The sequence below is a fragment of the Alligator mississippiensis genome, chromosome 5 (genome assembly GCF_030867095.1).
Source record: "Alligator mississippiensis isolate rAllMis1 chromosome 5, rAllMis1, whole genome shotgun sequence".
NCBI classification, from domain to species: domain Eukaryota; kingdom Metazoa; phylum Chordata; order Crocodylia; family Alligatoridae; genus Alligator; species Alligator mississippiensis.
Window position 1 is genome coordinate 189648736 of NC_081828.1, and position 23570 is coordinate 189672305.

General features: G+C 43.2%; 1 long non-coding RNA gene across 2 annotated transcripts in view; it reads right to left on the reverse strand.

Annotated features, from left to right (window-relative positions):
* Positions 1-3296: 3296 nt before the first annotated feature.
* The window catches only part of LOC102574805 (uncharacterized), a 34385-nt gene continuing 14111 nt past the window's right edge, over positions 3297-23570 (reverse strand). Inside the window, exons 2-4 of one of the 2 annotated variants that reach the window (XR_009462686.1) lie at positions 6523-6594; positions 4051-4186; positions 3297-3572 (exon numbers count right to left, since the gene is read on the reverse strand). This is a non-coding gene — a long non-coding RNA (uncharacterized LOC102574805). Of the gene's footprint in view, positions 3573-4050; positions 4187-6522; positions 14795-23570 lie in introns of those variants that run through there. The other variant, XR_002093708.2, reaches the window with a different exon arrangement.

Below are 23570 nucleotides of genomic sequence, written 5' to 3' on the forward strand. Positions count from 1 at the left end.
TCAGGTTTTTAAATGTACTTTTACCTCAAAAGAGATTCTGTTCCATTATTCCATGCTTATTTTGTCTTAATGCCATCCAGGGGAAACTTGTCCAGTAGAAAGATGGAGAGCTTTTGCAATTATCAGCACCTCAAACTCTATCCAGACTTCAAAAAAAATCTACCCAGCCTGGGTTCTTTCTGGCAGGTGTACCATAACCCGGCTCTTTTCAGAATAGAACTACATTTCAGATGGGCAAAACAGCAAAATGAATATGGCCACATGGTGGCACCAAATCTTTAATAGTAAGAATGGAAAGCACTGTGTCAGGCTGACTCTCCAGAGGATTTGTTTGATTCACTCACATTTTCTTCAAAATATCAAAAGTTGAAGTATGAAGAGTGAGGAGGGAAAGGGGAGGAGAATGTGCTGTGTAGTAAATGCAGAAAAGTCTCTTCTCTCTTCAGCACTAATGTTAGCTCAGGTACTTGTTTCTGTCCCATCTTTAAAGTTCTTTAAATATCCATTTAAAATACTGTTAAAAGGAAACAGAAAATTAGAGGTGTAGGTGATTTTTGGAAGTGACAGTTCTCTGGAGAACTGTCTGGAGAACTTAGGAAGAATGGTTTGAGAGGCTTTATCTGGATGCAGGCACCTACTGGCTATGAAGTTAATAACTGCTCTTTATCTCTCTTAATTTTGCCCTGTCATATAGCACTCTTAAGTTATTTCCTCATCCCCCCTCAAGTCCTGGGCACTACTTCTTCCTAAATCATCTTTCTGACTTTTACATACAGGGTCTCACTGTAGCTGCTCATTTCTAAATGGTAAGCACTGGTGTTTACTGAGACCAACTGGAAAAAATTAATACACAGGAACACGGTCTGCCAGGAAATGGAAGGGACGTAGTGGCAGAGAGGCTACGACAACTTACAGCTGAGTTTCAGCCTTTCTTTGGACTTGTGCTAAAGCTTGTCCCTATGTGACCCAACTTTTTGGTGAAGTGATGTTAGCCAAACAACTCTTCTGTGTGCCACTAGCTACAAAAACTGGTGCGCCTTAAACATGCTGGTTCTATGGCCTATTAGATTCAACAGGACTATTGAACCTTGATTGGGTAATGTGGAAAAATTTCCATTAATATAAAAATGCATATTTAGAATGATCTTTTAAAGCTCACTATAATTTTATAGGGAACAGTTCTGATTGGTTCCCTGACTGGTCTGAGTGAGCCGAGGAGCTAGTGCTAAGAGATCTTTTGATGGAGATGATACATAAACATTAGCCATCAGTGTGTAATATCCAGGAAGGTATGGTACCATGACGATATGTTCTTAAAGTATAAACCTTTTGCTATTTGTTTTTTCAAAATGTTTTCCTCTTAAGAAAGAAGGAATTCCCAGAAAAAAAAAAATTAATAATGATAAATACTACAAGTATAAGAATACATTTAAGGCCATTATATCAAAAGACTGAAAATGTGACAGCCTTGATAATAATACTAGCCCAGACTATATACAAATGTATTCTCTATTCCTGGTTTTCTTTTTAAAATGATTTTATATATCTGGTGCTGTTCCAGTCCTTGTCATCTAGCGCTTTGCTTTTTGATATGCGGAGCACTACAGACAGAATTTTGTTTAAAAGGGGTCATTTATTCACTGAAGTTGTTACCAGGTCATTTACATAATTTTAAAACCAATTATCAGCGCATTTATTTTGCCATCTCTTGTGTGAGGCACCTATTGCAGGATTTTTGGACAGAATAGATGTTACCTAAATAAAATACACTGTGTTACTGTAGTAGCACAGATCACTCAGTTTGATCACCAAAGTCTTACGATTTCAGAGAGTGACCATTGTTGAGAAGTAGATGTTAAATTTTTCCATGATGGTATTTATGAAGAATTGATGTGAAATCATTGTTAGTCAGTGGCATTTCAATGATAAATGGGAGCTTAATGAGGAGCAACAGTAGCAAATGCAAACTTCTCACATTCATATTGAATTTCTACTCTGCCAAGGTCACCACCACTGTGAGCAATGAAGAAAAGCACAAATTGTAGTTTAAATGCTTTTTTCCAGTGCTAATAACATTATTAGACATGAAACAGCTGACACTTCTTTGATGAACAGAGAAAAACAAAGTTTCTCCAAGACACGCACAAGTTCTGCATACACTACAGTATTTGTCTATTTTTCCTTTGTAAAATGACAGGTATTTAGTAGTATGAGTCCCTTCGGTATAATTGTTGTACCATGATGATTAAATATATATCACATTTCTAGGAGATCTTACATGTGGCACAGTTACAGACAGATTTGATTAGAACATTTTATGCCATGAAAGGAGGTTACAAATTATAAATACAGTGACAATATTTCTCTGTGGGATAGGGTTGTTTGGACGTCTTTAAGTAGGTCAGACATTTTACTTACATAACCTAATAGAGAACTATTTGGTGCCACAAACTAAATTACATTTGTCAAGTAAGTGAGCAAATTACATTTTGTGCTGCATTATTCTTGATTTTTTGACTGCGTATACAGATGGCAAACAATGGGACACTTAGTCATTAATGTAAATTAGCAGGGAACTACTGCAGTATGAAACCATTGTAGCTGTACATGCATATATACCACTCTATGCTCCTACCATTAAGTGTGATGGGGACCCAGCTGGGTGAAATAAGCCATGCTTGGACCATTGCTAGTAAAAACCTTCTTTCTCCACTAATGGACATGGACAGGAGAGGAGAGAGGGTGGGAAGCCCACGGTCTAATGCCTTGAGTTTGCCGCCAGCAAAAAAGTTTACCTATTTTCAGACTCTTGATGCTGTTCCAGTATTAGATGGATTGTAAAAGGAATAGAAATGACAGGAAGATTGTAGGGATTTTTCTGAGTGACCTGAAAAATGAGAATGGCTTTTCCAGATCTTTCCAACATTCCTGAAGTTGGCCCAAAGAAGGAAGGCGTTTTGCATCTAATAGTATTTCAGTAGAGAATCCAGAATGTGCTACTGGAAAAAAAGTTTCCTTTGAAAACATCTTGGCTACTAGAGGAAAAAATTAGACTGTCATTGTGATTGTTAAATTATCTGAGGTAGTGAAGGATACTATTGAAAGGGGCATTGAAAATGATGGATTATACCTATTTGCTACATGTTGGCAAAATAGATGCATAATACTGAACTTTCTAGTGTTCCTCCTTTTTAATCCTAATGATTTGCTGGCAGAAGGCCTATAACAATAAGGGAAAACTGCATAACTAAACAAAGCAACCACTTAGTACAAAATGAAAGAGTTAATGCTCTTAATCTGTTAGAAAACCATGTTTTTATTTTAAATAATATTAGTCACTTTTTAAACAAGTAATTGTATTCATTGTCTGAGGTCAGAACAGGTATACTTTGTTTGCATAACTTATACAGTGTATAGTTTTTTTTGCTTTTGCTGGATGTAGAGAACACCAGTGAAGTTAACAGATGTGGAAGTACTCCATGGCTACATCCATAAGGTAGGTCTTCTCGTTTTGAAACTCATGCATATCTCCAACTGCAGTTCACACCAATTACTTGTGCACATCTTGGTGTCTAAAACATGTGATGAAAGTCTTTCTTAAGTAAATGATTCACAACAAGTAAAAAACAAGCAGTCTCTTCATAATTGACATTTTCTGCTGTTAGAGGAAGTACCGTATCTGAGCACAAGATCAAGACGATGAAACAATTGTTATGATAATGGAAGTAGAGGGAGAAATAACCCAAATCAGTCATGAAGACTGGCATTTTAAATTATGATGAAAGCCCTGCTTTGCCTATCATATAAATACATTTTTTGTTGAGTGAGCTGGCTCCCCTGATGGACAAAGAACAAACCAAAAATGTGTGAAAATTTGGGAAGAGAGAAGCTGCTTCTGAAAAGAGTATACCAGAATAACCAAGGGGTTTTTTAGGTTTGAGGAGCCCCATTTTAACTATTTGTTTTATAATGAACAATCAAAAATACTCATTAATTGCCTAATCATAATCTTCTATAATTTCTTGTCTGCCTGCCAAAAATGAAACTTACTAGCCAGACTGATGGTTGGTTACCACCCAGATGCACTTGGTTCAACTCTTCTCTTGATGGCTTTCCTGTGGCTTTTTTTTAAAGGACTTTTCCTGTGTTTTCTTATCCTCTGTCTTCTCTGCTGACACAAAGGCCCCTGGAAGACATTACACTTCAGATGTGATTAACTAGTTACTGACATCTGGGCTGGGGATGGAAATTACACATAAACTAGTATAAGTGATAGGAAACTGGTTCAAATCTGTAACATAATAGAAATTAAGTGCAAATAAACCACTTTCAAAATTCTGAAACCATCTTAAAATAAACCTGGATGGATGTAGTATCAGACTTAACTGATTTCATAGATTTCATAGACATTAGGGCTGGAAGGGACCTCAGAAAATCATCGAGTCCAGCCCCCTGCCCCAGGGGCAGGAAGTCAGCAGGGGTCATAGGATCCCAGCAAGATAAACATCCAATTTTATCTTGAAGGCGTTCAAAGTAGGTGCTTGAACCACCTCTGGTGGCAGTCTATTCCAGACCTTGGGGGCTCGGACAGTAAAGAAGTTCTTCCTTATGTCCAGCCTGAAACGGTCTTGAGGAGTTTATAACCGTTCGACCTTGTCATCCCTTGGGGCACTCTGGTGAACAAACATTCCCCCACATCCTGGTGAACACCCCTGATAAACTTATAGGTGGCCATCGGATCTCCCCTGAGCCTGTGCTTTTCCAGGCTGAAGAGCCCCATAGCTCTCAGCCTCTCGTCATAAGGTCTGTTTTCCTGACCTCTGATCATGTGCGTGGCTCTCCTCTGGACTGACTCAAGCTTCTCCACATCTTTTTTGAATTGTGGAACCCAAAGGTTAAATTGGTTTGTTGAATTTCTGTCCCAGATCCCCTCCAGATTCAAGTTAACTCAATAGTCCCCCAGCATCCCAGGACGCTTTGCACCTTGCCGCATACCGCCCTCGCAGGGTGGATGGGCTAGCTTTGGCCCAAGCTGTCTTCTCAAGATGAGCAGGGAGGCATGTTCTAGCCTGCCTCCCCTGCTTCTAGCCTGAGCCACTGCAGGCATGTGGCTGCATTTCCAGAATCAAAAGTTAATGTTTGTTCACTTGCTTATTGGCTCAATCTGTGCAGCTTAGACTAATTTGCAAAGATTGAATTGATTCACCCTTGGGCTTTTTGACTGTCTGTACTTAGTCCTTAAATTGTAACCCAGTCACTCATCAATGCAATTAATAGTTGAATAAAACAAGGACTGAGCCACAAAGTTATTCCACAAAGGGCGCGTTTACACATGACACTACATCACTGTAGCAATGCGCTACAGTGGGTGCAAATTGTGATGCTGCAGCTACATTGCCATAGCAACACACTCTCTCAGTATAGTGTGTTGCTACAACAATGTAGCAGCTAAAAATAACTGTGCGCTGCCAACACAGTGCAGTACAGACTGTTACTGCGCTGTCATTTAGTACTTCCAAAAGGAAGTATTATTAAATGACAGTGTAGTAACAACAGCACTATAGGGGTATGTGTAGATATGCCCAAAATGTGCGTAACTTGGTGGCTGGTTCCCATTGTGCCTTAAATTGCATATGTAGGTAGGCATTAGCTGTTCACAGCTCCCAGCCTTGGGAGCACTGGGAGCCTTTGACTAGCTGTGGGGGTGCATCAGAGCCCTTGACTTCACTGTGTTCCCAACCTCCAGGGTACAGTGGAGCCTTTGATTTCAGTGCACCCTGGAGGCTGGGCACGGCAGCTGGGTGGGGTGCCAAGCCTCAGGGACGCATCAGAATCAAGGACTCCTGTGTACCTCTGAGGCTGGAAGTGGCAATCAGCTGATCTGTGCTCCCAGCCTCAGGGGTCCATTGAAACCCTTGTCTCCAATATACTCCCAAGGGTGGGAGCCAAGGATCAGCTGTCTATTCAACAGCAAGGGGCAGGGATAGCCACCATTTGCCATGCCAGCAGCCAGAACCAACCGTAGGGGGGTGCAGGGCCTGGGGCAAATCAGCCTATGTGGGGCCCCTTTAACACTGTGCAGGGCCACTGCAAAGGGGGAGGGGGTTTCTGTGCTTCTTCCACAGCACGGGACTGAGCTGTGCTGAGCTGGGTTACCCAGCTCTGGGTATGCCCCACAGGAGGGGCCGCAGCCACTCCGCCTGGCTCGGCAGGGCCCCCCCAAAGTGCAGGGCCTGGGGTGGTCGCCCTGATTCACCGTGCCCTAGGGACAGCTCTGCCAGCAGCACCCCCTTCCTCTTTCCCTCCCCGCCAGGCTATGCCGCCGGGTCACAGCAGCCACAAGGACTGCTGGTTCCCCAGAGGGAGCCAGCATTTTATTTTCAGTACGTTTTTTTTTCAGGGAGCCCGCCAAAAGCGCAGAGCCCATGCTTTTCCACACAGCCTGCCCAAAATTGCAGTTTCCGCAAAATTGCAATTTCAATAGGTCCCTATTTATACAAGAAGGTTGAATTTATTCAGTACCTGCAGATGTTCATGAATCTGTGAATAGTGGTGACTAGTGAGCTGGATCTTCAACTACTGCATTGTTTAGTCCTATCAACAGCAATAAAGCATAGCATCAGTGAAATGCATGCACATACCTCTCCCCTAGAGTCCTGCCATTCTTTGGTAGAAACCTCATTTTTCCAGTCATTCTTAACTAGGGCTTTGTGCATCAGACCTTGTCTCTGCCACCATAGCTACAGTGGCTTGGGGTCTGAAAATATCTCCCCCTGTCACTAATGTAGCTATGCTGGCAAAACTCCCAATGTTGACACAGTCTGCCAGCAGAAGAAGGCTTCTCTTAGCAAGGTTTCTGCTGTTCAGGGGGGCTCATATAATGTAGAAAGAAGAAAAATGCCTTCTAACAGCAGATCTGCATCTTCTGGAGGGATCTTTGCTGCTCTAATGTAACTACTATTTTTAAAGTTCTGTTGTGTAGGCTAAGCCTCAGTCTTTCCCTTACATGTGTATCTCTTGCTTGAGGATGCAAATCTTTCTAAAATCCAGTCAGGATCTTTGTTCTCTCACAAGTTCTCCCCACATGTGCCCAGCCATGCACACTTTGAAAAACTACTCCAGAGAACTCAGCAGGGGATCAGAGACAGAATATCAGAATGAATAGCTCTTGCATTGTCCCTTAAGTGCTGTTAAATGGGGACCAGTCTTGAGCTACTGCTCCACTTCCTGCTTGGTTTTCCAACAGCCCACAGTTAAACTTAAGCAACATATTTATACAGTAACTTTCTCAATAACCAGCACACAGACACATGCAGTATTGTGAAAATATTACAGAGAAGCTCCAGGTCTGTCAGACAGGAAGAACTGACAGTGCAACCAAGGAAGACAACCGAGTATTCTTTCCCTTGTCACCCTTTAACCTAAGAAGTACAATGTCACTGGGACAACTCTCAGCCCATTGAGAGTGCTTTTTCCAGTTAAAACTCTCATTTGAGTTAAATACAAGACTTCACAAGGGATTGTAGTTTCTGGTCCTTTTATTTTACTAAAAAGCTACAGGAATGGAAGCTAGACAGCAAAAGAAAACAGGAAAAATAATTGGGAACTATGCTGTATCTGTTAAGTGTAATACTATACTTTCCAAGCCAGAATCTGTTTTCCACAGAACAGTAACATGTTGTATAAATGTTCTTACATAGGGAAACCTTTATTCCTTACAATTTGAGTACATCCTGTATAAATATTTTTCTGCCTTCTCCCTCCTGCTTTATGTGGTGGTTGGACTCAAAGCCATATTGTTAAAAAACTTAATTTCTTTGAAGTTTTATCTATTACGGTACAGTATAAAGCACCAAAGCATATAGCAGCTGTTTCAGTTGCCTGCAGAAAAGCTTGCGTAATGCAGTTGTAATTTTTTTTAAATACTGTAATATATTTTGCATGCACATAAAGCTTGATATGACCTAGGGCAAGGGTGTCAAAGGTACGGCCCATGCGCTGAATCTGGCCCTCAGAACACATCATATAACCCACAGGGCTCCTAGAAGGGCCAGGAATTTGGGGATGGGGTGAGTGGGGGTGAGGCCTTTTACTGAATTCCAGCATATTGAGCCCCATTGGGGATGTATGTTGGTGCTGAAGGGCTGAGCAATATTAACTTGCATTCAGCTAACTGAACCTGACTAAACCAATGTCCCAGCAAGAAAGCAGAGAACACTAAAGAGAATAAGACATAAAACAGAGACCCTGGCAACTTGGGGTCCTGACAAACTTGCACAATCTTTTGTAAGGGCAGAGATGTCATTGTAGGCCAGGGGTAAGCAAAATACAGCCTGTGGGCCACATTTGGCCCTCCAACTGATTGGATCTGGACCACAGGTGGGCTCCCACCAAGTGAATGAATCCGGCCTGCAGGTGGCCTGGGGCTGCTTCCAGCATGCCAGGTGCACGCTCTCTTTCTCTCTGGGCTGGAGTTGCCACCAGTGCGGAAGTGGAAGAATACCCTCCATGCCCCAAGTCTGGATCTGGCAGCTGCCAACTCCCAGGAGGGGAAGGGGGTGGGTCGTGCTACAGCTGCAGGTGGGTTTAAGGCTTACATGCTGGTTGTAGCCTGCAGCTGTAGCACCCTCTGCGCCCCCTTGGACCTGGAAGCTGCTGGCCATGGTTGAACAGCTGTTGGGTCTGGAATTGTGGGTGGGGGAAGGGAGGGGGCAGTGCAGGGCCTGCTAAAGCTGCAGGTAGGTTCAGGCATCTGCGTTGGTTGCAGCGGGGGAAGGATGGGGGGGGAGAGAGAGGGATGGTGGCCCTCAACAGGTCACCAAAACTCTTTAAGTGGCCTGCCAGCCCAAATAATTGCCCACCCTGTCCTAGGCCCACTCGTGTCATTACATTTGGCCTTCCAAGATGTTTCAACTATATGTAGTATTCTTTATCACTTCTGGCTCTAGACTCCTGTGAAGCATAACTCTTCACTCTTAAACAGCTACTGCATTTGCTCTCAGCGAGAAGTGACATTCTCCTTAACTTTTAAGGGTGCTCTGAGGCTTATTTAATTATGTGTAAAATCTTTCAAGACAGGGGTCAGCAACATTTTTGGGCAGTGCCAAAAACACCCACAACCTTTACTTGTAAGATGTTGGTGTGCCAGGGGCAGACAGTGGGGGAGCCATGAGTGGCCCAATCCTTGTTATGGCAGCATGGCCCTGGACCCTTCCCTGTTGTCCACCCTGAAGCACTCATGCTAAGCAAAATGCCTTTGTGTGCCACACACTGGCACCTGTGCTGGGGGTTGCCTACTACTGTTTTAAGATTTTTCAGAAGAAAGGACACACCGCAAAGCAAAAGGTGTGTGCACATGCCCATGTGTGCTTTACTTCTGCACCAAAATTCCAAGTCTGACAAACTCCATCCTTCCTAGAAGTTCAAATTTTGACCAGAACTTTCCATCAGGCTCTCTTAGCAGTATACCAAACCAGATTGCTGAATCCAACACTCTCAAACCCACTGATGTTTGGGTCTTGGTATGAATTCAAACTTTGTGGTTTGGTTTGTTTTCATAGGAAACAGGACTAGAAAGGAACTTCCTAGATCACTGATTTCAGTCACCTGCTGCTACAAGCAACCACATCCTAAAATTTCTTTTATAAACTTACCAAACTCCACCTTGAAACCAGTTAGGGTTTCCTCTTTTCAATAGCTATAATATTCTGCTCAGAGATTTGTTGAAGGCCATTTCAAAATCCCTTCTTACCTTTGTACCAAGTTTCCATGTTTTGGATGTTTTACTCATCCAGGATTATAATACAACATTGTGGAAATTCTGAGGAAGAGGTTGAATTAGGGAGCTGTCATCCAAACAGTTTCTCTTCTTACAATACCAATTGTAACAAGCTAGTGCCGTGGTCTTCAGCACCTATGTACCTTGTTTTCTTAACAAGGGTTTTGTTTTTAACTGCTTATTTGAGTTTTACTAATTTATCTTGTTTTCAAGATTTTTTGAGGAGGAGACTGTAAGTTTGGGGTGGGGAGGAGGAAGGGGGAGGCATGAACTCGGTTTGTTTCAATTTTGCCTTTTGCATTTTGGGATGGTTTTGCTTTAGCTTCAGTAGCACGTCCCCCACTGAAGGATCATAAATCACCTAGGATGCTTTTCCAGTGCCAGTGATCTCTGGCGTTCCGACTGGTACTCAGAGATAGAGGCTGCAACATAGTCTGGTTTGACTGCAGCCTGTATTTTACCCTGTGGTCTTTTAACATTTTCAAACAGAACTTTTTACTGGAAACAAACATGCAGCTTTTTCTTAAAAACAGTCTTAGCAGCAATTACTTAGTTGGAAACTTAGGTGGATACTTACGGACTTTGCCTAAGTGGAATCCATGATGGAAGCCATCCAGGAAAATCTATTGGCTGTTAGTAATATTCTGAGTAGTGCTAGTAGATTTAAGCCTCTCCAGAGATGCTTAAATCTTAGCTAGATTTAGCAAAGGCAGCATCTGCTGTCGCTGTTGTGAAGAAACAAAATTACGTTCTGTCAAGAAAAACTGAGATACTAATAAAAAATGCCACCCTGCCCTGCCTTATGCTGAAACAGCAATGCTCTGGGTCTGACAGTGGAACTGGCAGTTCAAACTCTATTGAAGGAACAAAATGTGTTACTTTATTCTAAACAAAATTCCACCGATCTCTGTCACCAGGCACAGATTTTCAAATAGCAGGTCCTCATACAGGTGCATGAAATTTTGGCAGCAGGACAAGAACAATTCAGCTGCAACTTAATTTCACTGGCATAGAAAGTAAGGTATTGATGTAGTGAACAACAATAAAAGAATTCTCTTTCAAGTGTCAGGCATGTTCCAGATGCAGATATACATATTTTTGGATGCACAAATGTAGTTGGATCCTCATCCAAAGCCCACTGAAGACAATAGGAATCTTTCAGCTGACTTCAGTGCCCCTTCAATCAGGCCTCTATAGCATTTTGACTGGCACATCGTATAAACAGAAGTACTAAGTCAATAAGTATCCAGTTAATTTATGGGGTCTGTTTGGTTTTGGACACATTTCTTAGATTCTCTGATGGGGAAGGAGCTAAATCTGCATAAAGGGATTTTGTTTTGTTGGAACATAGTGGGAGCTGAAGGATTAAATCTTCATCATAAAGACATGCTACATTCATAGCCAGGCCCTTGCTAAACACCATGGGGAAAAGTAGCAGCTTTAGCTTGCCTGCTTTTGTCTCAGCCCTGGAAAAAACTAAAAAGTTTAGTATGTGCTTAAGAGCTTGGGTAGATCAGAGCCATGCTCATGGCATGATTAAACTCTTAATCAACCAACATAAGGGCAGAGCAGAGGCATGAAATACACATCTCAAGGGTGAAGAAGACTCATCCATGTTATATCTATTGTGCTGTTTTCCATGTTCAGCCAAGGTGCAATTTTTAGGCTTTTTTTTTAAGCCTTCAGTGAGCAGTACAGGCAGTGACCCAGTATCTGGCCCTTAATGAAGAACAGAAGCTTTAAATGCTCTAACTTTCTCCAATAGAGAAGCAAGCCATTATTGAAATTCACTCATTTTATCCTAATTACAATGCATTTCCTGCCAATAGCTTAAAATATGCCGTTATTCCTTCTGAAAAGAAAGGCGTCTTAGCTCTAAAATAAGACTCTGGAAATGATATAATATAAACATGTGCTGACATTAATTGCAGTAATATTTATCTATAAAACAGATGGTAGTGCTTTCAAAAATGTGTGAGCAATGATCAGAATGAATTCATTAGGCATTTATATTTCTGTCATGTACTTACATAGGTGTTGCCTTGGACTCTGGTACATGCTTAGGCCTCCTTCCTTTTAAGTTGGGTTTTACCAAACAGATGGAAAACATTATTAACTACTGTTTTCCTTTCTTGTCAAAAATGTTTTGTCTAATCATCACCATAATTACACATCCACATTGTAGTAAATCATGCTGTATAAACATTTAGAACAGAGAGGACTATTAGGATGAAATGCAAAGCATTTCAGACATTAAAACAAAACAAATATGAACTGGACTCTGATGAATAATAAAATTCTCAAAATCAAGGACAGACAAAAATATAATTGTACAGTTTTGGCATTGTCTGCTTCCATTTACATCCTATTATTCTGCGTACAGTTTGTTCTGGGTGCTGTTTGTGTGAATGTTTAGCAAAGAGACATTTGCTTTTACGTTGTGGCTCCTTTCAAAGTCTCTCTTCATTGTGAGATAGTATTAATGGTTCAAGGATACAGGAGAGCAGCAAAACAATATAGGTCTGTTGTTTTTCATGATGCTCGCATTTTATAGTAACCAGTGTAACATATTGGAAATAGGGCACGGACTGAAATGGAAAGGAAGAAAATATAATAATCAGCAGTTACCTTTCATCCTCTGAGCTAGCTGAGGGCCCAGTCCTTGCAACCATAACTTACAAGAGTGGACATGCTAAGTGAGTGGATCAGGTCACCTGAATAAGGGTTACAGGGCTGCCTCCTACTTTATATTTCAGTTCATATTTTCTTAATGAAAATGTAGCTGATACTAGGTCTTCAAATATTGTGTTTATTAATTGGAAGCAAAGTCATTGCTTTTTTTGAACACCATTCAAGATTTCCTTCTTATAGTATTCTCTAGTTTTGTTTTTCATTTCTAAATTAATAGCATGATTCTGATTATGCTCCATATCTTAATAGAAACCTCTAAAGATACATCTGTGGCTGTTTGTGTCAGGCCAGCGTGGTTCTCTGGTAAAAATATGTGTATGTGCAAAATGCCAGAGGTGTCACCCTGCAGAAATGTTAAACTAAGTTTCCCTTTTCTATTTTCCTATGGATTGATTTTTTGTTTGTTTGTTTTAATTGCATTCAGTGGCAGTACCCACTACATGGCTACATTGTGGCATTAAGATCACAGAAAAAAATCCTCTCTACAATGTAGTCATTGGATGAAACACTGATAGCCACACAAATACAAATGTTAGAATTGTGACTAGAAATGACTCAGGAGAGAGTTAGGATGAAAATCAAAACCGGTGAATGAATATCTCCCTGCAGGAGCAGAGCTTGATTGGCCAACATAGGGAAGCTTGAACTACCTCCAAACAACAGTTAGTAATACTAAAGTTAACGTGCAGCTATGGTGTTTGTATCTAACAATACAAACATTATTTGTGAATGTGGAGGAAACTTTTAAGCTATACAACATCTACTGATCTTCCCATTTATAGGGAAATCGTGCACCAACAAGACCTCAGTAAGGCTACAGATTGAGCAATAGTATGTGCCCATTTTTGGAGTCACATTTAAACATGGTGACAGGACATGAGAAGAAGAAGTGGCAAAAAAGGGAAAACAGAGTATAAAGGGAGAAATATAATACAGTCCTTAGGCCATACTTATTGGCATGATAATGTGCATTCCGTACTGTTTCCTATTTTTAAATTACTACATATTAAATTAGTGCAAATCAGTGTGTGTAGGGATACATCACTACTGCACCCCAGCTTGGGGGTCTTATAGCTGGCATGCCATACTGCTTTACAGCACACCAGAGGTGACCTATCTATTTACCCGTATAACCTGTGCTGTTCTGCAGTAGGTAACTAGCCTTTCCTATTAAAATACTGATATACAAACAACAGCAGGACACCTGTGCCTGCCTACTCCAAGAGTCACCATCCTTACACCATAACATTACAGCATTTGCTGTACTGTGACATATGCACCCACTTGGAACCACACTCAGTTGCTGGATTTTCTCACCCTTTGAGGAGAGGCAGAAGCTCAAGAAGCTCTTATGATGAATTACTGGAATAAAAATTGTGAAAGTGATAGCCCAGAGGGGACATGCCTATAACACACAATGATGCCAGAATGAGAGCAAAAAGCTGATGTTGGCTGAAAAGACAGCCTGTGGCAAAGCCTTGACCTCTGGCAAAGTTAGTGCTACCTGGGATGGACAGGATTTGGACCATGGTGCAAGAGAACTTGCACCTGAGCCTGTATGACCTTAAAGGGAAGGAGTTTGATCAGCCTTCCAACACTTGGAAATCTGATGGCGAAGAGAGAAAGATGACAGAAATTGAGTTTTGGAGGAGTCCTCACTGCTCAGGAACAGAGTGGGTGTTTCCAGCTAGAGAAAGACACGGAGATAAATCAATGGGGGCCTCAACCTGAACTGGTAGCTGACCAAGCTGAGACTCACTGTAACCTAGAAGACCACAGAAAAGGACAGGAAGATCCAGAGGTAGCTTCTGGATGTCATAGAGAGGAGAGGTGCTGAGTACATGGGGGCCCAAGGGCCCTGGCCCCACTCGGGAAAAGGGTTATCACCTGAAATGTATAACACTTTTCATATATCTGTCATCTTAGGCCGCTCCCTCCAGCAAGAATAGAAGTTGGCACCTATGCTGGAGAGACAAATAGCTTGCTGGAAAACATGCTGCAACAAAGCTCCTCAGTAAAGCTCCTCTTTCCTCCCCACACCTTGAACACACCATAATCAGCAGGGATCATGGTTTTCTCTGTTTAAAAATCACAAAGTATCTGACAAACCTCCCAAAATCTGTGATTAAAATTAAATGCCACTATATATATATATATATCTCAACATGTTTTATTGATACATTTACAATTTTAAAGCAGTTTGGAAGTCTACCAATGCCTCAATCACTATAATAAAATAAATTCTAAATACCAATACATTTTGGTATTTGATTTTGGGTTTTTTATCATGGAAAATCAGAGCTTCCCCCTTCGCTCACCAGGATGCAGGTCCAGGCCCCTCACTTCCAAGTGACAGCCTCCCAGCCCTGCTGATGACCCTCACCCCCACCTACAATCCCCTGTCCCCCAGCTGTCAGGGCTATGAGCACTTGAATGCTGCCACCTGTGGGAGGCGGCAACTGCTGTGGCCTGAGCGGGAGCAAGGCATAGAGCCCAGCTACCCCTCCCCTGTGGACGGCATGGCCAGAGCAGAGCCCGTGGGGGTGGGGTGGGCTGCCGTCTGTGAGCTTGGGGTTCCCCACCCTGCTGCCCTGCCCCCAACACCTCCATGGCCCAGTGGACAGAAGAACCCAGTGTGGCAGGGCAGTGGGTCTGGGAAGGGAAGCTCCTTGCCACTGGGAGCCCTGTGCCACCCTGGCAAAGTGACCCCTGCCCACCTGGCAGCAGCAGGGGCAGCAGTGCAGAGTTGTGTCCCTCACTGCTGCTGGGCAGGCAGCGGGCACCTCGTCAGGGCAGGGCAGGGCAGGGCAGGGCAGGGCAGGGCAGGACTTGCAGCAGCAAGGAGCTTCCCTGCCTGGCCCCGCTCTGCCCTGCCGTGCCAGGTCCCGCCTGTTGGGTCATGGAGACCCTGGGGCGAGGACAGCAGGGCAGGGAGCCCGAACCTGCAGCAGGCAACCCCTCCCTCCCCTCCACATGGGGACCCACATGACTGGAACAGTGTCATGGATGGGTACAAACTGTTCAGGAAGGACAGGCAGGCAATCCCCCCCTCCATCTATCTCCACACAGAGCTCTGGGGGCAGATACACCCATGCCCCCCCAGGAGTGTGCAGAGTGGTGGGGAGCCTGTGCCCCTCCCTCCTGGACAAGCCTCCCACAGCCCCATTCCACGCCCTGCCCAGGCCCTGTGGCCTCACATTCTAGTCCTGGGCACCAAGCCCCACGCACTGCCTGGCTGGCCAACAGCCCCAGCCCTGCCCAACTCCCTCCCTATGGGGACCTCAATCCTTCCCCCCCCACCAGATTTACCTACAGGAGCTGCTCTGCAGACTGCCTGGTGGACATATGCATATACGTGCACATGGCGCCCCCTGCCTGACTGCCCTCCTCCCGCCCCCTGGAGGCTGGAACTCTGCCAGGCTGCAGAAAGCTCTTTGCAAAAATGAAAAACCCACTTGTTTCTTCTCTAAAATGAGAAATTCATGATTTTCTCAGTTAAAAAGCAAAATCCATGTTTTTTTCTGTTTTTCTAAGGGAAATAGAAAACCCAGATCCCTGATCATCAGACAGGTCCTCTACAAGACTATACTGGGAACAGCTGTTTGCTCCAGAATCACTCAACCCTGGGTCTTCTACACACTGCCCATAACACAGGATCAACAGCAGCTTAGCCCAGGAGGGTAGAGCAAGACAAAGATTAGGAATATAGTACTACCAGTTTTCCCAGTGCAATGTGGGTGCTCCTTTTGTGGAAAGTCATCAGGATCCTCCAGACCATCATTAATCACACATCATTAATTCCTTACTAGCAGCATATGCTTCTATCAGCACAGTCCTAATTGCTTAGCTTCTCAACTAGAAGCAGTTGAGGGTGATGAGCTGAGAGTGATTGCCACATGCACCTGGATGCTGAAGGGCACTCTGGTATTGGTGTTTGCTGCTGCAAACCTAGGACAAAGTCTACACAGATTTCCAGGAAAGTGCACTTTGTCCCAAGGTTCTGTAGCCAGTGCATGTCATGCTGAATCTGTGGCACAGTCATCTCCCACGCAGACACAGCACTGGACCATGTGAACGTGGTCCTTAAACATTTCCTCCACAAGCAGGCAATCATCATCATCATTGCCACATCATTCTCAGCCTCCTGTTACAGTTATATGCAAGATAACTGGTAGCACTGCTGACAAAAAGACTGCAATAGCTTCTTGGTAGACCAGTGACTGACTTAGAAAGTTGAAGCTGTCCAGTAGCAAAATGCTGAGTACCTCTCCACAACACTATTGTGTATTTTTAATGACTAACATTGTAGTACAGTGTAATGTTCCATCTCTGCCAGTTGATTACTTCTTGAAAATGGAGCTGGCTTCCTGAAAAAAGAGCTACTGTATCTTGGAAATTTCTGGATTTGACCCAGAGTCCCATCATTAATGTCGATTCCAGCTCGCTTCTGCTACATATCCCATAATTCTCCATTAAAAATTTCACAATGCAAAGGGCCTAGCAGTGGGACAAACGTCCGTGGGATACCAGCCCACAATGCCAAGCACTTAATATGAAGAAAGACCCCACCATGTCGAAGCAATGTTTGAACTGTGGTAGGAGGCACCTGGTTGAATGAACATAGCTACCTAGTACCTTCTAGCAGGCTATGGTTCCATGTGAATTAATTGCCACTGTTTAGCTCTCTGGCTAGTGCACCTGCTTCTGCTCTTGCTTATACCAATTTTACACTGGTTTAACATCTTTTTGTACCAATGTAAGATCATAAATAAGGAGGGTTTTAAACTAGGTTTGCTGGGGGATGGAGACCAAAGCCCTGAGGTAAGTGGGGAAGCAGGAGACTTGGAGGAAGAGCAAGCAGGAGGGGGCAACAGGGGAGCTGTTCTCATACTTCCTGAGAAATCAGGGCAATTGACTAGTTACCCCTGTATATGAATGCAGAGCCTGGAAAACAAGCAGGAAGAATCGGAAGTCCTTGCACAGGAACCAGGATGTGTTTGGAATAATAGAGACTTGGTGGGAGCTCGCATGACTGGAACAGTGTCATGGATGGGTACAAACTGTTCAGGAAGGACAGGCAGGGGAGAAGAGCCATATGATTGCTCAGAGCTCCAGTATGAAACTGGAGATGGGCCTGTTGACAGACTCTGGGTTAAGGTTAGAGGGGAGAGTAACAAGGGTAATGTCATGGTGGGGTCTGCTATAGACCACCAGAGCAGGAGGAAGTAGTGGATGAAGCACAAGTTTCCCAATCACAGGCTCTGGTTCTCATGGGGTATTTCAGTCACCATGACATCTGCTGGGAGGGCAACACAGCAGTGCACAGGCAACCCAGAAGTTTTTGGAGAGCATTGGAGACAGCTTCCTGGTGCAAGTGCTGGAGCAGCCAACTAATGGCAGACTTTGATTCGCTTAGGGAACTCATTGACAGGATCCCCTGGGAAGCCAGTCTGAGGGGGAGAGAAGTCCAGGAGAGCTGGCTGTATTGTAAAGAAGCCTTACTGAGAATGCAACAACAAACCATCCTGAAGCGCAGGAAGACTAGCAAGTATGGCAGAAGCCCAGCTTGGCTTAGTAGGGAACTCTTTAGTAAACTAAATCACAAAAAAGGAAGCTTATAAGAAGTGGAAACTTGGACAAATAACTAGGGAGGAATATAAGAGCATTACTCAGGCATGCAGGGATGAAGTCAGGATGGCCAAAACGCAATTGGAGTTGCAGCTACCAAGGGACATGAAGGGTAACAAGAAGGGTTTCTGCAAGTATGTTGGTAGCAAGAGGAGGATCAGGGGAAGTGTGGGTCCTTACTGAAAGGGGGAGGCAACCTAGTTAACAGAGGATGCAGAAAAGGCTGAAGTACTCAATGCCTTTTTCACTTCAGTCTTCACAGGCAAGGTCAGCTCCCAGACTACTGCACTGGGCAGCACAGTTTGGGGAGGAGATGACCAGCCAACAGTTGTGAAAGAACAGGTTAGGGACTATTTAGAAAAACTGGACATATACAAGTCCATGGGGCCAGATGGGATGCACTCAAGGGTGCTGAGGGAGTTGGCTGATGAGACTGCAGAGCAACTGGCCATCATCTTTGAAAAACCATGGCAAAGAGAGGAGAGGAGGAGGAGGAGGAGGAGAGGTCCCAGATGATTGGAAAAGGGCAAACATAGTGCCCATATTTAAGAAAGGGAAAAAGGAGGATCCAGGGAACTAAAGACCAGTCAGCCTCACCTCAGCCCATGGAAAAATCACAGAGCAGATCCTCAAGGAATCCATCTCGAAGCACTTGGGGGAGAAGAAGGTGATTAGGAACAGTCAGCATGGATTCATCAAGGGCAAGTCATACCTGACCAACCTGATTGCCTTCTATGATAGATGACTGGCTCTGTGGACGTGGGGGGACCAGTAGATGTGGTATACCTTGATTTTAGCAAGGCATTTGATACGGTCTCCCACAATGTTCTCACAGGCAAGCTAAGGAAGTACGGGCTGGATGAATGCACTATAAGGTAGATAGAAAACTGGCTGGAGTATCGGGTTCAGAGGGTAGCAATTAATGGCTCAATGTTGGCAGCTGGTATCAAATGGAGTGCCACAGGGGTCAGTCCTGGGACTGGCTTTGTTCAATATCTTCATCAACGACCTGGAAGATGGCATAGAAAGTTTGCGGATGACAACCTCAGCAAGTTTGCGGATGACACCAAGCTGTGGGGGAGTAGTAGATACGCTGGAGGGTAGGGCTAGGATTCAGAGAGACTTAGACAAATTGGAGGACTGGGCCAAAAGAAATCTCATGAGGTTCAACAAGGACAAGTGCAAAGTCCTGCACTTAGGATGGAAGAATCCCATGTACCAGTAGAGGCTGAGGGCTGACTGGCTGGGCAGCAGCTCTGCAGAAAAGGACCTGGGAGTTACAGTGGACAATAAACTGAATATGAGCCAAGAGCGTGCCCTCGTTGCAAAGAAGGGTAATGGCATACTGGGCTGCATTGGTAGGTGTGTTGCCAGCAGGTCAAGAGAAGTGATTATTCCCTTCTATTCATCACTGGTGAGGCTACATCTGGAGTACTGTGTTAAGTTTTGGGCCCCCCACTATAGAAAGGATGTGGACAAACTGGAGAGAGTCCAGCAGAGGGCAACTACAATGATGAGGGGGCTGAGGCACATGACTTATGAGGAGAGACAGGGAACTGGGTTTATTTAGTTTGGAGAAGACAATGCTGAGAGGGGATTTAATAGCATTCTTCCACTACCTGAAGGGAGGTTTGAAAGAGGATGGAGGTAGACTGTTCTCAGTGGCGGCAGATGACAGAACAAAGAGCAATGGTCTCAAGTTGCAGCAAAGGAAGTTTAGGGTAGATATTGGGAAGAATTTTCTCACTAGGAGGGTAGTAAAACAATGGAACAGGTTACCCAGAGACGTGGTAGAATCTCCATCCTTGGAGGTTTTTAAGACCTGGCTAGTTAAAGCTGTGATTGGGATGATCTTGTTGAGGATGGTCCTGCTTTGAACAGGTTGGACTAGATAATGTCCTGAAGTCCTTTCCAATGCTAATTTTCTATGATTCTATGATTCCAGGCAGAGGAACTCAAAGTTGATGTGTATATTACAATATGAGACTGTAAACCTAAAACCATAGGTGGCGGAAGTCTGGGGCTAATGGGGCTTACTAATTTACTAAACGGGGATTTCCAAATTAATTTTGTGGTGGCCGGTGACAGCAACACTGCCACACCCTGCTGCCACTCAGTACCCCTGCTGCATGCTCTACCATGACCACGCACACACCACCAGCACGCAGCAGTCCCTGAAACAGCCCTGTGGAAGGGAGAGGTGGGGGTCAGATGGGTGCACCCTGCACTGCCCAGTCCCCCCAACTAGTATTTTCTCCTGCTGAAAATGCCTAAAAAGTGTGTAAGTTACTCAGAGAGGCCACAAGACGGTGTAAGTTACATCAGATTCTGTTCTGTCCAACTTATCTCAGCATTTGACCCTGTGTGTTGAACTGAAAAGCAGAACTTCTCAGGGTGCTAGAGGTTGGAAGAACTGCAGGAGCAACAAACCTAGCTGCTGGTGTGTATATTGGAGGGGAAAGGCCTCACATTCATAAAATCAAAGAATCATGGAAAATTAGGGTTGGAAAGAACCCCAGGAGGTCATCTAGTCAAACCCCCTGCTCAAAGCAGGATCATTCCCATCAGGACCATATTCTCCTTCATCAGCCTCTTTCTTCCTTCTGTATTCAGAATGAAGTGGATGGACAACAGGGTGAAGAATTTGTTGCTTTCTCAGCTGGAAGGAAACTTGTCAGGAGATGGAGTGTGCACAAGGTTCCAAAGGAAGCACACAAAACAGAATTTTCTAAGACAGTTTGAAACAACCCCAAATGGCAGTCTAAGGATGGATCAGTTCAATACATAAGAAACGATTTATGAACCTATCATGTTCTATTTTTCAGCAGACTGGATTCTGAGAAACAGACAGTATACTGTTGTATTTTTTTCACCAACTCACATATGCCACTTGCTGTGATGAAAGCTGCCATGCCAAACAGCAGGATTTAAGATATATATAAGTATAAGGCAGAGAAGACATGTTTAACAGAACATTGTTTTTATGGGGGAAGTTACTCAGAGTTAACAGAGAGTAGAAGTGGATATATTTTGATACTTTCAGTGGGCCATCCATGCACTAGAAGAAAAGTTATGAAGTCTTTGCAAAATTAGTGTGAAACGTTGGTATATTTTTAAATAAATGGAATAATCGGTGTTAGTTTTCAGGTTAACATGTACTAAGGGGGTACTATAGAAGGGAAAGAGCCTTTCATTTTTCCATCCATTGAATGGGTCCTCAAGTAGAAGGATTATGGAATTAAGATCTGAACTCATGAACTTTGTTATTGTCTTTCATTCAGACACTCAGTGGTACAATCTGTCTGGTCTGATCAAAGGTATCTGCCACAGAACGCTTATTATGCAGGCCGAACCTTTTGGAACTTTGAACACTTCTTGTTTTGCAAAGAAAGTGCTAAGTCCAAAAGTTTTAGAAGTAATAAATCTTCACTGTGCTTCCCGCAAGTGAACACTTTGCTTATTTTTCATGTTATTCATCCATTACTTAAGATTACTCAAGCGCTATGCTGCTTCTCATTCTTTTCTGGACATCTTTCGCTGCAACAGAAAAACTGTGAATTTCTTAGGAAAATCTATTTATTTGGCTCTTTGAATATTGTGCTGCTGCTAAATCAAAACCATAGATATATGTGTGAGATCCTAGTCCTTGTTACACCAAGGGAACAGGATTTATTCCACAATTGAAAAGAATTGAAAAGAATCAGCAAGCATCCAAAAATATTCTGAACAATTCTTAGCAAGTGGTCAAGTTAATCTCTGAGCACCCGCTATTTTACAATAAATCTCTTGTAAATCTCTTGCCCTTTCTTGTACAGTCTCTTACTTGGGTTACACCACTTTCCATATAGTCAGTGCAGAAGAGTTAGAATAGACAATATGACTGAAATACCCTTGGATTAATTTAAAATCAGATTTGAAGATTGTATTATGTCATTGGCGTGTGAACTGAACTGTATATCCAGTGATATCAGTGAGACCTGTGGTGTTTGTGACAGCTAGCAAAGAGGTCATCAACTCCAAGAAGCTGCTGGTTAACAGTTTCATTCACCCAGGTGTAAGCTTCCTAGGCAAACAGATTGTATTTTGATGACCTAATGCCTGCAATTTTATATCGTGTTCAAAGCTTTGGTGGGTGGAGTTTCTAAACTAGAAGTAGCTCTTTCCTGTTTGTGTAATTGAATTACTCTCTTATTAAACAAAGTTCATAGTATCATAGTAGCTAGGGTCAGGAGGGACCTGAACAGATCATCTAGCCTGACCCCCTGCCACAGGGGAAATGCTGGGTTCTCAAGACCCCAGACAGGTGATCTTTCAAGTTCCTCTTGAATTTACCCAAGGTAGGGGCGAGGACCACTTCCCTGGGAAGTTGGTTCCAGATTTTGGCCACCCTAACTGTAAAATATTGCCTTCTGATCTCTAACCTAAACCTATTCTCCATCAGCTTATTACCATTGTTCCTTATCACCCCAGATGGTGCTGGGGAGAAAAGGGCTCTACCTATTTGCTGTTGTTTTTCTCAGTTGCCTCCAAAGCCCTTTTATACTGTTACTCCAAGCAAATGAGTACGCTTTGTCACTATCCATGGACTCTGAATTAAACACTCAAACTCATATTTATGATAGTGGAATAGATCTTGGATGAAACTACTTGCTGATGGAATCACTTAGGTACACATTTCCTGAAAAGAAATGCTAAAGTAAAGCTTGAAAAAAACTAACACAGATGGGAAGAGTTTTTCTGCTTCATTGAGACTGGTAAGTAAACAGAAATACAGATAGTCTGCCACAGAAAACTGTTGGAAAATGGCATTCTATTGGCATCATAAAAGAAAATCAATTCCTATTGTCAAAAAAGGAAAATCAAAACCACACCTTAGCTTTGGTCAACCACAATTGCTGGAGCTGCACCAACCTGATCTCTCTTCATGACTTAATTGAATCATGATATGTGTAGAACTCATTTATTGAAGAATGCACTTTGTTTCCATACCAATAATAAAATCTTGCTTTTGAAGATGATGTACTTCAGCTTTAACAAAGTTGTAACACTAAGAGTAGTCTGTAACTTCTATGTAAGTTTATCATTCTCTTTTCGTGTCACATTCAATTAGCTGAAATACAGTGAGGTCAGACACATCCAAGTTTAATTATTTGCACTGGTAGTGCATGTTCTACTGATAGAGGCAAATTTCAATTTAGCACGTTTTTACAGAAGAAAAATAATTTCCTTTCCAGTTTCACTCTTGGCAAACCCTGGTATTTGTACATAGCCCAAGTACTCGGGCAGTGAGTTGGGATGGCCTATGGAGCTGTGGGGAACTGGAATCCTTTTTCTAGTACTATATACTTGTTTCATGAGTACTGTTATCAGTCAAAGGCTCTTTATCCTTTTATCAATTGCACTATGACTTCATTGGGGTAGTGGGGGAATGGCTGATAGATTTGTGGAACTGCAGATTCCCTGCTCCAAAAGA